General features: G+C 44.7%; 1 protein-coding gene across 4 annotated transcripts in view; it reads right to left on the bottom strand.

Annotated features, from left to right (window-relative positions):
* Positions 1-12,843, bottom strand: part of LOC126035499 (polycomb group RING finger protein 3-like) — a 135,945-nt gene that overhangs the window by 122,124 nt on the left and 978 nt on the right. The gene's annotated exons all lie outside the window — the stretch shown is intronic.

The raw sequence follows: 12,843 nt of genomic DNA, 5'->3' as shown, positions 1-12,843 counted from the left end.
CCAAAGCTGAGGATACACCACAGTTGTGCATTTAAGATGTCAAAAAACACACATCATGCATACTCATATCAATAGGATGCCTGAAAATACAATGCTAGATGTTTTTAGATGAGTGCAAATATGTCAAGCAACTGCATGAACCTACCATGGAAAATCCAAATCATTGTTAACTCACAAAACAAAAATATAGATGCTCAACTCGCTATGAATATGCTAACCAAGATAGATTTTAATAGACCATGCAATACCAATAGAGATAACGGCATAAGCAGTGCTTGAATGTTGCTGAGTGAAATTAGCTGACGAGAAGATAATTTACTAACAAACTACATGATTGGTACTGCTGAAGGCAAAGACATCTGAGGGCACATGCCACAGTAGTATGTAGGTGATATTCTAAAAACTAAGACCTAAGAAACTAGCAATGCTGCTGCTTTGGATACAACAAAGCTATCCTTTCATAGAGCACTATCCATTCACAGCCCTGGCTATTAAAGAACAAACTGATTGTTTGACTATGATTTTCTGAGAGAAGTGCAAGACCTATGTAGAAAAGCATCACGAATGTAAAGGCTGGAAGGGTGGAATGTGCTATGAACAGATCTATAACGCACCAGTGCTTCATGCCCGTGACCAAAACTCCAGAAGCAGGGCAGGACTATATTATCTATGGCATGGAACATATGCAAGAAACCAGGACATATATCCCAAACTACGTTTTTGCCATGGAGTCAGCTCCAGATGCCCTTTGGGATGAAGAAGAAGGGGTGGAAAGGAAAACTGAAGAACGGGAGTTTAAGGGGGACACACATCTCATGGACTTTATTCAGTTGTTTATGGACACAGAGTTTTGGGTCTATACTTTCCTAGCACATAATGCCAAAGGCTATGATGGCTACTTTGTTATTAGCCAGCTTTTGAAAGGAAAAATGGACATGCAATTAATCACCCAAGGTGGTAAACTCATGTACATAGAAGTACCCAGCCCAAGTATACATTTAATAGACTCTTTACAGTTTTTTTACCCATGAAACTAAGCAGCCTTCCCCAAGCATTGGGAATTGTGGGCTGCAAAGGTTATCCCCCCCATTTTTTCAATACTGCTGAAAATCAAGGTTATGTAGACCCTCTTCCACAGCCAGAATATTATGGGATGGACAGCATGATGCTTGAAGAGAAAAAGCCACTCTTGGCATGGCACACAGATAATCAGGAGAGGATTTTTGACATGCAAAAAATAATTGGGGCTGGCTGGGATGGAGTTAACTTTCCCCATAGCAGCCCTCATAGCACTGTGCTTTGTAGCTAGAACAGTGTTGATAACACACCAATGTTTTGGCTACTGCTGAGCAGTGCTGGCACAGCATCAAGGCTCTCTCCAACCCCCACCCCAACACCAAAGGCCAGTAGGGCTATTCACCAGGGATTCACCTGACCCAAGTAGGACAAGGTGGTCTTCACCAACATGCTGGCCAGACTTATAAGGAAGACTTTAAACTAGACTTAGCAGGGGAAGGGGATGGAGTTCTGAGCACTAGATGAGAGCCAGGGGCTGCTGAGGTATTAGGAACCAACAGGGAGGAGGAGCTGGAAGCCACTGTGCAGCTAGAAAGCTATGATCTAATCACTATCACTGAAATGTGGTGGGACAAATCACATCACTGGAGTACTGCAATCGATGGCTATAAACTGTTCAGAAGGGACAGGCAAGGAAGGAGGAGTGGGGGGTTGACCTCTATATAAAAGAAGGGACTGACTGCACAGAGCTGTCTTTGAAAACAGCAATTAACAGGTTGAGAGCTTATGGGTAAAAATTAGGGGCCAAGCCAACAAAGGAAACATCGTGGCTGGTGTTTACTATAGACCACCCAAGCAAGGGGAGCCTGTGGACAAAGCTTTCTTACTTCAACTACCGGAAGCATCACAATCGCAGGCCCTGATCCTGCTGAGGGACTGCAATCACCCTGACATCTGCTGGAAAAGCAGCACAGCAAGGTGTAAGCAGTCCAGGAGACTCTTGGTGTGCATCAAGGATAATTTCTTAATCCAGGTGATAGACAGCCCAACCAGAGGAGAAGGGTTACTGGACCTCTTGCTCACCACCACAGATGAACTAATTAAAGAGGTCAAGACTGGTGCCAGCCTGGGCTGCAGTGATCATGCTCTGGTGGGATTCACAATCTTGAGAGCAATGGGCCAAATGAAGAGTAGAGTCAGGACGCTGAATTTTAGGAGAGCAAACTTTCAGTTGTTTAGGGAACTAGTGCATGTGACCTCCTGGGATACTACCCTCAGGGACAAAAGGAGCTGAACAGAGCTAGCAGCTCTTCAGGGATATTTTTCTTAGAGCACAAGTGCTCTCAATTCCCATGTGTAAGAAATAAGGCAAGGAAGGCAGGAGACTGGCGTGGCTCAGTAAGGACCTCCTGGTCAAACTAAAGTGTAAGAAAGAAACGCACAGGCAGTGGAACCAGGGACGTGTATCCTGGGAAAAATATAGGGACACTGCTTGGATGCATAGGGATGGGACGAAGACAGATAAGGCAAAGCTGGAGCTGAATTTGGCAAGGGATGCAAAAAATGATAAAAAAGGTTTCTACAGATACATTGGCCAGTGGAGAAGGCTGAGATGCTCAACAAATTTTTAGAATAGAATAAAATGGAATATTTCGGTTGGAAGGGATCTACAAACAATCATCTAGTCCAACTGCCTGACCTCTTCAGGGCTGACCAAAAGTTAAAGCATGTTGCTAAGGGCATTGTCCAAATGTCTCTTAAACACTGATAGGCATGGGGCATCGACCACCTCCCTAGGAAGCCTGTTCCAGTGTTTGACCACTCTCTCAGTAAAGAAATGCTTCCTAATATCTAGTCTGACTCTCCCCTGATGCAGCTTTGAGCCATTCCCACGCATCCTGTCACAGGATACCAGGGAGAAGAGATCAGCACCTCCCTCCCCACTTCCCCTCCTCAGGAAGCTGTAGAGAGCAATGGGGTCACCCCTCAGCCTCCTTTTCTCCAAACTAGACAAACCCAGAGTCCTTGGCCGCTCCTCATAGGACATGCCTTCCAGCCTTTTCACCAGCTTTGTTGCCCTCCTCTGGACACATTCAAGGACCTTAACATCCTTCTTAAATTGTGGGGCTCAGAACTGCACACAATACCCAAGGTGAGGCCACACCAAGGCTAAATACACCTCTTTTGACGGGCTGGTTATACTGCGTTTGATGCACCCCAGGATGCGGTTTGCCCTCCTGGCTGCCAGGCACACTGCTGACTCATATTGAGCCTGCTGTGAGCCAGCACCCCCAGATCCCTTTCTGCAGGGCTCCTCTCCAGCCACTCCTCTCCCAATCTATATTTGTGCCCTGTGTGACTGTCACAGGTGCAGAACCCAGCATTTGTTCTTGTTAAATTTCATGCCACTGATGATTGTCCAATGCTCCAATCTATCTAGATCCTTCTGCAAGGCCTCTTGCCCCTCAAGAGAGTCAACAGCACCTCCCAGTTTGGTATCATCAGCAAACTTGCTAATGGTGCATTCAACTCCTGCATCCAGATCGTTGATAAATATATTGAACAAAACTGGCCCTAGAATTGAGCCCTGAGGAAAACCACTGGTGACTGGCCACCAGCCGGATGCAGCCCCATTCCCTACAGCCCTTTGAGCCCTGCTGTTCAGGCAGTTCTTCACCCAGCACACCGTATACCTGCTCATCTCACAGTTGGACAACTTGTCCAGAAGGATGCTGTGAGGGACAGTACCAAAAGCCTTACTTTAAATCCAGGAAAAACTACATCCATCGCCTTCCCTTCATCCACTAGGCAGGTGACCTTGTTATAGAAGGATATTAAATTAGTTAAACAAGACTTTCCCTTTGTAAACCCATGTTGACTCTGCCTGAGGATTGCATTGTTCTTTAAATGCCTTTCAATAGCACCCAGTATGATCTTCTCCATAATTTTTCCAGGAACTGAGGTTAGACTAACAGGTCTGTAGTTTCCTGGGTCTTCCCTCATGCCCTTCTTGTAAAGTGGAATAATGTTGGGTAGCTTCTGTCGCAGAGGGAGTGACGCAGTTCACTCATAAGAGAGAAGCAGCAATATGTTTGTTGATATAAAACAGCGATTTAACAAAGTTTGATAGTAAACGTGACAGTGGTTTAACAAGATTCGATGGCAAGGTACGCTTGAGTATTTACTGCATAGAGGACAGGGTCAGACGAAACTGTCAGGGAGACCCTCCCATTGAGTCACGAGGTTCAGAATAGACCCCCTTGTGTTCTAAACTCCTTCTCAAAGGGGAGTTTAGGTGTGGCTAGATCCATACTTACGTCCCAGACTTGGTCAATGGTTTACGTCTAAAGGATTATATATGCACAATCAACCCTTTATACCACTTCACTAAGATTTCAAAGTTTCAGTGCTCTTATTCCCAATTCACTTACTGAGTATCTGACGTGATAGGGATTCTCTCAACCTCAAGGAGTAACCTTGAGAGGCGTCCCTACTCAAGGGGAGATCCTGGCATGCAGCCCACTGCCGTGCAGGAGAGCTCAACAGGCCCTGGGCTGTCCACTATTTATGGAGTAAGATGATTGACTTGTAGTCATAGTTGCATACCAGCCGTATTTCGGTTGGTGCATGCTCAACTAGCCCTCAGCTGTTGAGCAAGATTTATAGCCCTTATCTATTGTGTTGTTATCTGTCTCCCCAGAGTCCAACTTAAGCCAGATGCAGCCATCACGACCACCACTTGTGGCTATTGCTTAAGCAGAAAAGGGGGGGAGCACGTGGCCACAGCTTCCAGCCAGCAGGGACCTCCCCAGACTCCCAAGACCTTTGGTAGGTGACCAAGAGGGGTCCTGCCATAACATCCTCTAGCTCCTTCAGTACTCTGGGATGAATCCCATCAGGCCCCATGGACTTAAGAACATTCAGCTGATCCCTTACAATTTCAGTGTCTACAAATGGAAAGTCACAGTTCCCACACTCGTGGTCCTCCGACTCAGAGGACCAGGCAGCCCAAGGTCTATCAGTATTATTAAAGACTGAGGCAAAAAAAAAAAGCATTGAATGCCTCTGCTTTTTCTTCATCCCCATTAGTCAGGTGGCCATCTTCAACAAGTATCAGTCCAATGTTTTCCTTAGACCTCCTCTTGCTATTAACGTACTTTAAAAAGCCTTTCGTGTTGTCTGACACAACACGGGCCAATTTCAGCTCTAGTTTGGCTTTGGTCTTTCGTGTCTTCTCCCTGCATAAACGAACCACAGCTCTGTAATCTTTCTGCGAAGCCTGACCTTGCTTCCAGAGATCATACAATTTCTTTTTCGTCTTGAGTGCCACGAGTTCCCTGTTCAGCCGAGCTGGTCTTCTGCCCCCCTTGCTTAACGTTCAACACAAGGGGATTGCCTGCTCCTGTGCTTCTAAAAGGTGGTTCTTAAAAACTGACCAGCACTTGTGGACTCCTAAGCCCTCAAAGGCAGATTCTCAGGAGACTCACCTAAGTGACTCCCCGAGTAGCTTAAAGTTTGCTCTCTTGAAATCCAGGGTAGCAACTCTGCTAACCTTTTTTCTCACTACACTAAAAATTTTAAACTCAACTATTTTGCAATCACTGTAGCCAAGACAGCCACCTACCATCACATCCCCCATGAGTCCTTCTCTACTCACAAACAACAAGTCTAGGAGGGCATCTTTCCTAGTTGGCTCACAGAGTACTTGTGACAAGAAGTTATCTTCCACAAACTTCAGGAATTTCCCAGACTTGCTCATCACAGCAGTACAGTATTCCTAGTTGATGTCCTTATGAGATATTCCAACTTCCAGGACAAGGGCTACTGATCCAGAGATTTCTCCTAATTGCCTATGGAATAACTCATCAGTGCTATCATCCTGGCTGGTCAGTAGACACCCACTACATCATCTCCTTTATTTTCCATCCCCCTAATCCTCACCCAGAGGCTCTCCACCACATCATCACTAACTGTAAGGGCTGTACAATCAAACCTCTCCCTTACATGTAGTGCGACACCTCCACCTCGCCTGCTCTGCCTATCTGTATTGGTTTTGTTTGGCAAGGTTTTGGTAGGGGGGGGGGGGGGGGGGGGGGGGTTACAGGGGTGGCTTCTGTAAGAAGCTGCTGGAAGCTTCCCCTGTGTTCGAGAGAGAGCGAGCCCATACTACCCGGCTCTAAGACGGACCCGCTGCTGGCCAAGGCCGAGCCAATCAGTGATAGTGGTAACGCCTCTGTGATAACATTTTTAAGAAGGAAAAAAAAAGTTGGGATGGAGAGAAACTGCCGCTGGAGTGAGGAGTGAGAACATGTAAGAGAAACAAGCCTGCGGACACCAAGGTCAGTGAAGAAGGAGGGGGAGGAGATGCTCCAGGCGCCGGAGCGAAGATTCCCCTGCAGCCCGTGGTGAAGACCCTGGTGAGGCAGGCTGTCCCCCTGCAGTCCAGGGAGGTCCACGGTGGAACAGATATCCACCTGTAGCCCGTGGAGGACCCCACGCCGGAGCAGGTGGGTTCCCGAAGGAGGCTGTGACCCCGTGGGAACCCCGCGCTGGAGCAGGCTCCTGGCAGGACCTGTGGATCTGTGGAGAGAGGAGCCCACGGAGCAGGTTTTCTGGCAGGACTTGTGACCCCGTGGGGGACCCGCGCTGGAGCAGTGTGCTCCTGAAGGACTGCACACCGTGGAATGGACCCATGCTGGAGCAGTTCGTGAAGAACTGCAGCCCGTGGGAATGGCCCACGTTGGAGGAGTTCGTGGAGGACTGTCTCCCGTGGGTGGGACCCCACGCTGGAGCAGGGGAAGAGTGTGATCAGCCCTCGTCCTGAGGAGGTGAAGCGGCAGAAAATAACGTGTGATGACCATAAAACCCCATCCCTGTCCCCCTGTGCTGCTGGGGGGGCTTGGTGGTGAAATCCGGGAGGGTAGTTGTGCCCGGGAAGAAGGGAGGGGTGGTGGGAAGGTATTCTGAGATTTCATTTTATTTCTCATTACCTTGCTCTGGTTGATTTGTAATAAATTGAGTTAATTTTGCAAACTGAGTCTGTTTTGCCCGTGACGGTAATAGTGAATGATCTCTCCTGTCCTTATCTCGACCCGCGAGCCTTTTGTTATATTTTCTCTCCCCTATCCAGCTGAGGATGGGGGAGTGATAGAACGGCTTTGGTGGGCACCTGGTGTTCAGCCAGGGTCAACCCATCACACTATCCCTCCTGAACAGCCTGTAGCCCTCCATCCCAGCACTCCAGTTGTGGGACTCATTCCACCAAGTCTCACTAACACTAATGACATCATAGCTCTGGGAAACAACCAATGCCTTCCAGTTCATCCTGCTTGTCTCATACTGCGTGTGTTGGTGTACAAGTATTTCAGATGTGCTCCTAAGCCCTCTGTGCTCCCTGGAGCAGCATAAATGCTCCCATTAGCATTGCCATCCTCAGGTGATGCCACGCCAACCCTTGGCTTACCTTCAGCTCACCTGATGGTATCCACTTCCCCCATTGATTCTAGTTTAAAGCCCTCTCAATCAGTCCCACCAGCTTACAAGCAAAGAAGCTTTTCCCCCCCCATCGGCACAGGTGGATCCCATCAGGCCCCAGCATACCTTGTGCCTCAAAGACTCACTCTTCCATGGTTATAAAAAATTAAGTTCTGGTAGAGGCATCAGTCCTGGAGCCAGGTATCGATGTCTTGGGCATGCTTGCTTCTTCCAAAGTCTCTTCCCATTACTGGGAGGATTGAGGAAAACACTGCCTGTGCTCCTGAATCTTTTAGCATTCTTCCCAAGGCCCTGAAATGTCTTTTGATCAACCTTGGACTTCCTGTTGCAACATCATTAGTACCCACACGAAAGAGATGGAGCGGGTAATAGTCAAAAGGCTGTACTAAGCTCATGAGTTGACTGGTAACATCCCTGCTTCGGGTCCCAGGGAGGCAGCAAACTTCCCTGAAAAGAGGGTCCTGTCTGCAAATGGGCACCTCTGTTCTGCTCAGGAGGGAGCCACCTATGACTATAGCTTGTTGTTGTTTCTTCTTGGCACTAGTCTTAATGCGGGTCTTGTTGCGAGGGGTTGGTTGATCTGACCTTGGTGCCAGTGCTTGCACGGGTTCCTCCTCCATCTCATTATGCACTTCGTCTACCATACCCAGAGCCTTGTACCTATTCTGTAAAGGTAGCTGAGAGGGTAAGGAGGGGTTCCTCTTACATCTCCATGCAGTAACCTGCTTCCACTCCTCCCTATCCCTTGTAACACTGCCTTCCTCCTGGCACAAAACGGATCCTGGACCTGCCTCCATAGTGGCCATGCTGAGTTGACTTGCATGCATCAGAAATGGCAGAGCACAGCTCCATTGATCAGTCTCCTTCTCAGGCTTTCGGATGCTCCTCAGTCCACCCACCCCCTCCTGTAGCTCGGCCACTGGGCAGAGTAGTTCATCTATCTGGTCACACCTCCCACAGGCTTGCTTGCTACCACCCTTCATCTCCAGGAATATCCTCACACACACCCCCGCAGTCTGAAACCTGGGTGGTCGCATGCTCCGACAGGAGCTCTGTCTGTGTGGCTGCATTGGTTCTACCAGGCGCTAGAAGCTCAGGAGAAGCAGAGGACACTGCTTTTTGCCAGGTGGTCACCATGCTGCCACACACCTGCCCACTGCCACGTGCCTGCCCGCTGTGCTAGGTCCTCTGTTTTAAGATACAGTGTAAGGCTTTTCATTCATTTTGAGCTGTGTTGAGCACCTCCCTTTCTGAGTAGAGGTGCAGATTCTCTCATTTTAAATATGCTCCCACATACATTTTTTCTAACCCTTGCAGAGTTTAAAGAGTTCACATCCACAGGCCTGGTTCTGACACTTCTATGAAAGCTATGGCTATAGCTCTTTATAAACTCTGACAACACATCAATATGGTCAAGAGCGGCACATGCTGTAACATATCTTTGCTTTGAGCGTCCTCTTTAAACCCTCTATAAACAGAGGCTTTTACTTCATTATTAGTAACAAAGCAGTAAACATCATACTGCTTTAAATGCTTGTTTAAAAGCTTGCTTAGAAATTTATTTCTTTAGTCTGTCTGTAACTTCTGAGGCATGGGCCCCCTATTAAAAAAGGTTTTAAAAGCCCCAACTATTTCAGAACCCATTTTGCCTTTTAGACCAATGGCCCAGGCACACTTTGATAATGTGTCTATCAATCACTGTTAAGAAGTACTTAACACCATCCTTGTGTTTGGAAAACTGTTGCCTATCCGCCAAGTCTGCCTGCCATGGAGCATCCACCTCTGACACTCACCTCGTTTCTTCTAAAACCTCCAGAGCTTCCTGCCTCCTCCAGAGCACTATAAACATCATCTAAAAAATTAGTGTGTCAGTAGACGTGTCTATGCCATGTCTACTGACACACTACTACTACGCACACATACAAAATAAAATGCTGAACAATTAATTTAACCCATGCACAGAGAAACTTTATTAACAGGGTATGAGGGGTGTCAATCACCAGTCAGGCTTCTCCAGCATCTTTCCTTTTTTTCCCCTTGAACACTGCTCTCCTATATCTGTTCTCCTTTCTTTGACTGCTGCAGGCCTGGACAGGAACGCAAGCAATTCACAGTACATTTCTGTCTTCTCCCTCCTCGCTCAGTTGAAGCTTTTCCCAACGTCCTATAATGTTATCAATGACCAAAGTGTTATCAATTAATATGTATAATATGAATGAAATAACCAGGGAGCTTCTGAAGTCCTGTGTACAGCCCCCATCACTTAATATTTAAAATAGGGAAACAATAACTAGACATGATTTAGGGTTTAGGAACTAACTACTAGACAATGGGGCTTTATGTTTATGTCAGAAAAGGTAATGGATTGTGGTCTGGTCAACAAACAAAGAACTGCCTGGAACTGCCAAGATCAGGGAAGAAATAGGTAAAAGGCAATTCCTACAGGGGGAGATTGCAACCACCGACTCATTGACCACCTACTCAAAAGAACACAATGAAGGAAGAAGACAGTCTGTGCACTAATTTACATGAGGGGCAAAGAAGAAAGAACTAATCATTAAGGAAAATAACAATGAATATGTATTAGTTAAGTGTATAAACGTGAGGATTTTTGAGACAAGGGTGTGCTGTCTTGAGACAGGCACCCATTCATGCGCATCAATGAAATTAATTTGAAAATACCTCAACTTTGTGTGTTATCAGCTTACACACTGGGTAAACGAACCCTGTTTGTGGGACAACAGTAACACCAACATACCCACCCTTGATACCTCCAGTTCTCACCCAAATCTCCTCAACGCTTTCCCCAGCTGATTCCACATTGCCTAACTACAAGCTGGGAAAGAGACAAGTTGTTGCTACACAAACAGTTGCCAAAAGCTAACCAGAACAGGTAAGTCTTGAGCTCACCATACTGTCTCACACACTTATTTAGGTCCCTTCTCTACTTTTATTCAGCCATCAATTTATTTTTTATTATTATTTTAAAGAAAACACATAAGAATTCCATTTCTTTATCCCTCTGCGAAACATAGCACAAATCATTCACAAGTATGAGGAATGACAGGTTGACTATGAATAGCGGGGGGGGGGGGGGGGGGGGGGGGTGTTTGGGAGCAGGGTTTTTTTTGTTTGCAGTTGTTTTTTCAGGTTTTTTTGTTGTGTTTTGGGTTTTGTTTGTTGGGTTTTTTTTTAAATGGAAGCCCCTAATGATAACATATTAATTGTTATTTAACTATGCCTTTCTAAATGAAGTAAACTGCTCATAGCAAATTCACTTTTTTCAGCTAGCCTATACCTAGAGACAACATTTGAGAATTACATTTGCCGCTATAAAAATAATCTATAAAAAGAATTTGTCAAGTGCTTCAAAAAGCAAGTTCAATTTGATGAGCTCTTACTATACAATGTAGGTTTCAAAAAAAAAAAACCCACCAAAAAAAACAAGTTCCCTGAAATCTATTCCTACAGACTCTTGAACTCTATGAAAAGAGACATTTTAGACCTTGCATGCTAACGAAGCTAAAAACAAACTTTTTTTTTTACTTTTTTTTTAAGTAATAGATCTTTCAGACAGAATTTACCTCTCAGAACCAACTCAACTCAACTTTCACTTTAAATGAAGTTTTCTTTCTGGTAGAAAAAGGAAAATGGCATTACCTATCAAGTCGTCATTTTATTCTGTCCTGCAACATGCCTGTAAGACTTTTTGACCTTTGTAATGACAAGTTTCATTCAAATCTTCAATAGCAAATAAGCTTTTTCCATCTCCTAAATTCTCACCACAGGGAATATTTTATATGCTAGCAATTTAAATACAGAAGTATTTATTCAGAAAATTTAACTTAACAAAAAACCTAATTTGAAGAAGAGCAGCAAGTTTTTCCTCAGCTCTTCAAAATAGACTACAGTAAGAACTGCTGCATACAGTATCTATTTCAATCAACAATAAAACAACAGTACATATCACAATAGCAAGGGCTGGTTTTAATGCAATGCAACCCCACCCTTTGATTGCATTAACTACTTCAGCATAGCAAGTACATTTAGAACAAAGTCTTTGAGCCTTGACTTTCATCTTCCCAAAATCTGTCTTTCATTAAAATTATTAATTTACCCTAGAGACAGGACTCCAATACAAGTCCTGTACCAAGTAATAGATTTTGGAATTGGGCAGTGTCTTTCTAGCTGTTAATTTATTTCAATCAGACATTCTAATCTGACATTCCTAAATCAGTTTTCCCTGGCCTCCCTTCAAACCTGATGGAGTATTTAGCACAAGGGAGTAGTTTGAACTGGTTACTCAACCCTTTTTACTAGTAATATCAAAAAGGAAGCAGTTTAAACCATGGGACATTCAAGAATATCAATATTCTGAAATCCACTGCATCACCAAATACTGCTGATAAAGGCTTCCATTTAGTATCACTGTCTCAAACTATGTACCAGTCAGACCACTATCCCAATATAAAAGGATAGAGTTATATATACACATATAAAAAACCAGGAATATTCTACACTCACATTCTTGCAAGATCTCATTATATTTGCAGTGTTTTTCAAAAGGTACATCCACTTTACAGACCATATCTAGCTTAAAGTTTCCATGCAAATATTTTTAATATATTCCTGAAGTAGCTTCCTGGGGAGTCCAACATTTTGGTCTAATATTACTTGAAGTCCAGAAGGATTGTTATGCACATGAGATTTCAAAGTTAGAATGAATGTTGTGTTTAAATAGCATATGATTTTTTATTATTATTTTAACCTTCTCATCCACAACTTTAATTCTAAGAAACATAGGTAGACAGTTATGTAGGACTCCTGAAAAATACCAAAGCAAAACACTTCTAAAGGAACATTCTAGAGCACACATGGATAATCAAACAGAATTTCTAGATCTAGGTTTCTCAGTCACCCATATTTTACATCCAAAGGGGAGAAAGAAAAAAAAAGACTACACTGATTTGAGACTATGCATACACAGAGTTATGGAGTATACATTTCCTGAAACAAAAATATGTGAATTAACAAAGAGCATCCAAGTATTATACAACCATAAGTATTAAGTCTCCTGCATAGGATATTCTGAAACAAAATCAATTACTTCTCAACAAAAGACCAACCACCACGTTATTCCATAGCACCACAACTCACTTGACAAATTCAACATTTGTAGAAAACAAACAGAACTTGGTAGCAGAAGACTACACTGTTCAACAAATACGGGGGGGGGGGGGGGGGGGGCGGGGCACGGGACGACAATGCAAACCACAAACATTCCTTCTTTAATCTACCAGTGCTACTTCAATTCCTACTTCTCACAGGACT

The sequence above is a fragment of the Accipiter gentilis genome, chromosome W (assembly GCF_929443795.1).
Source record: "Accipiter gentilis chromosome W, bAccGen1.1, whole genome shotgun sequence".
NCBI classification, from domain to species: Eukaryota; Metazoa; Chordata; class Aves; order Accipitriformes; family Accipitridae; genus Astur; species Astur gentilis.
The sequence above is the reverse complement of the archived record's forward strand: the minus strand, read 5'-3'. Positions and strand labels throughout refer to the sequence as shown.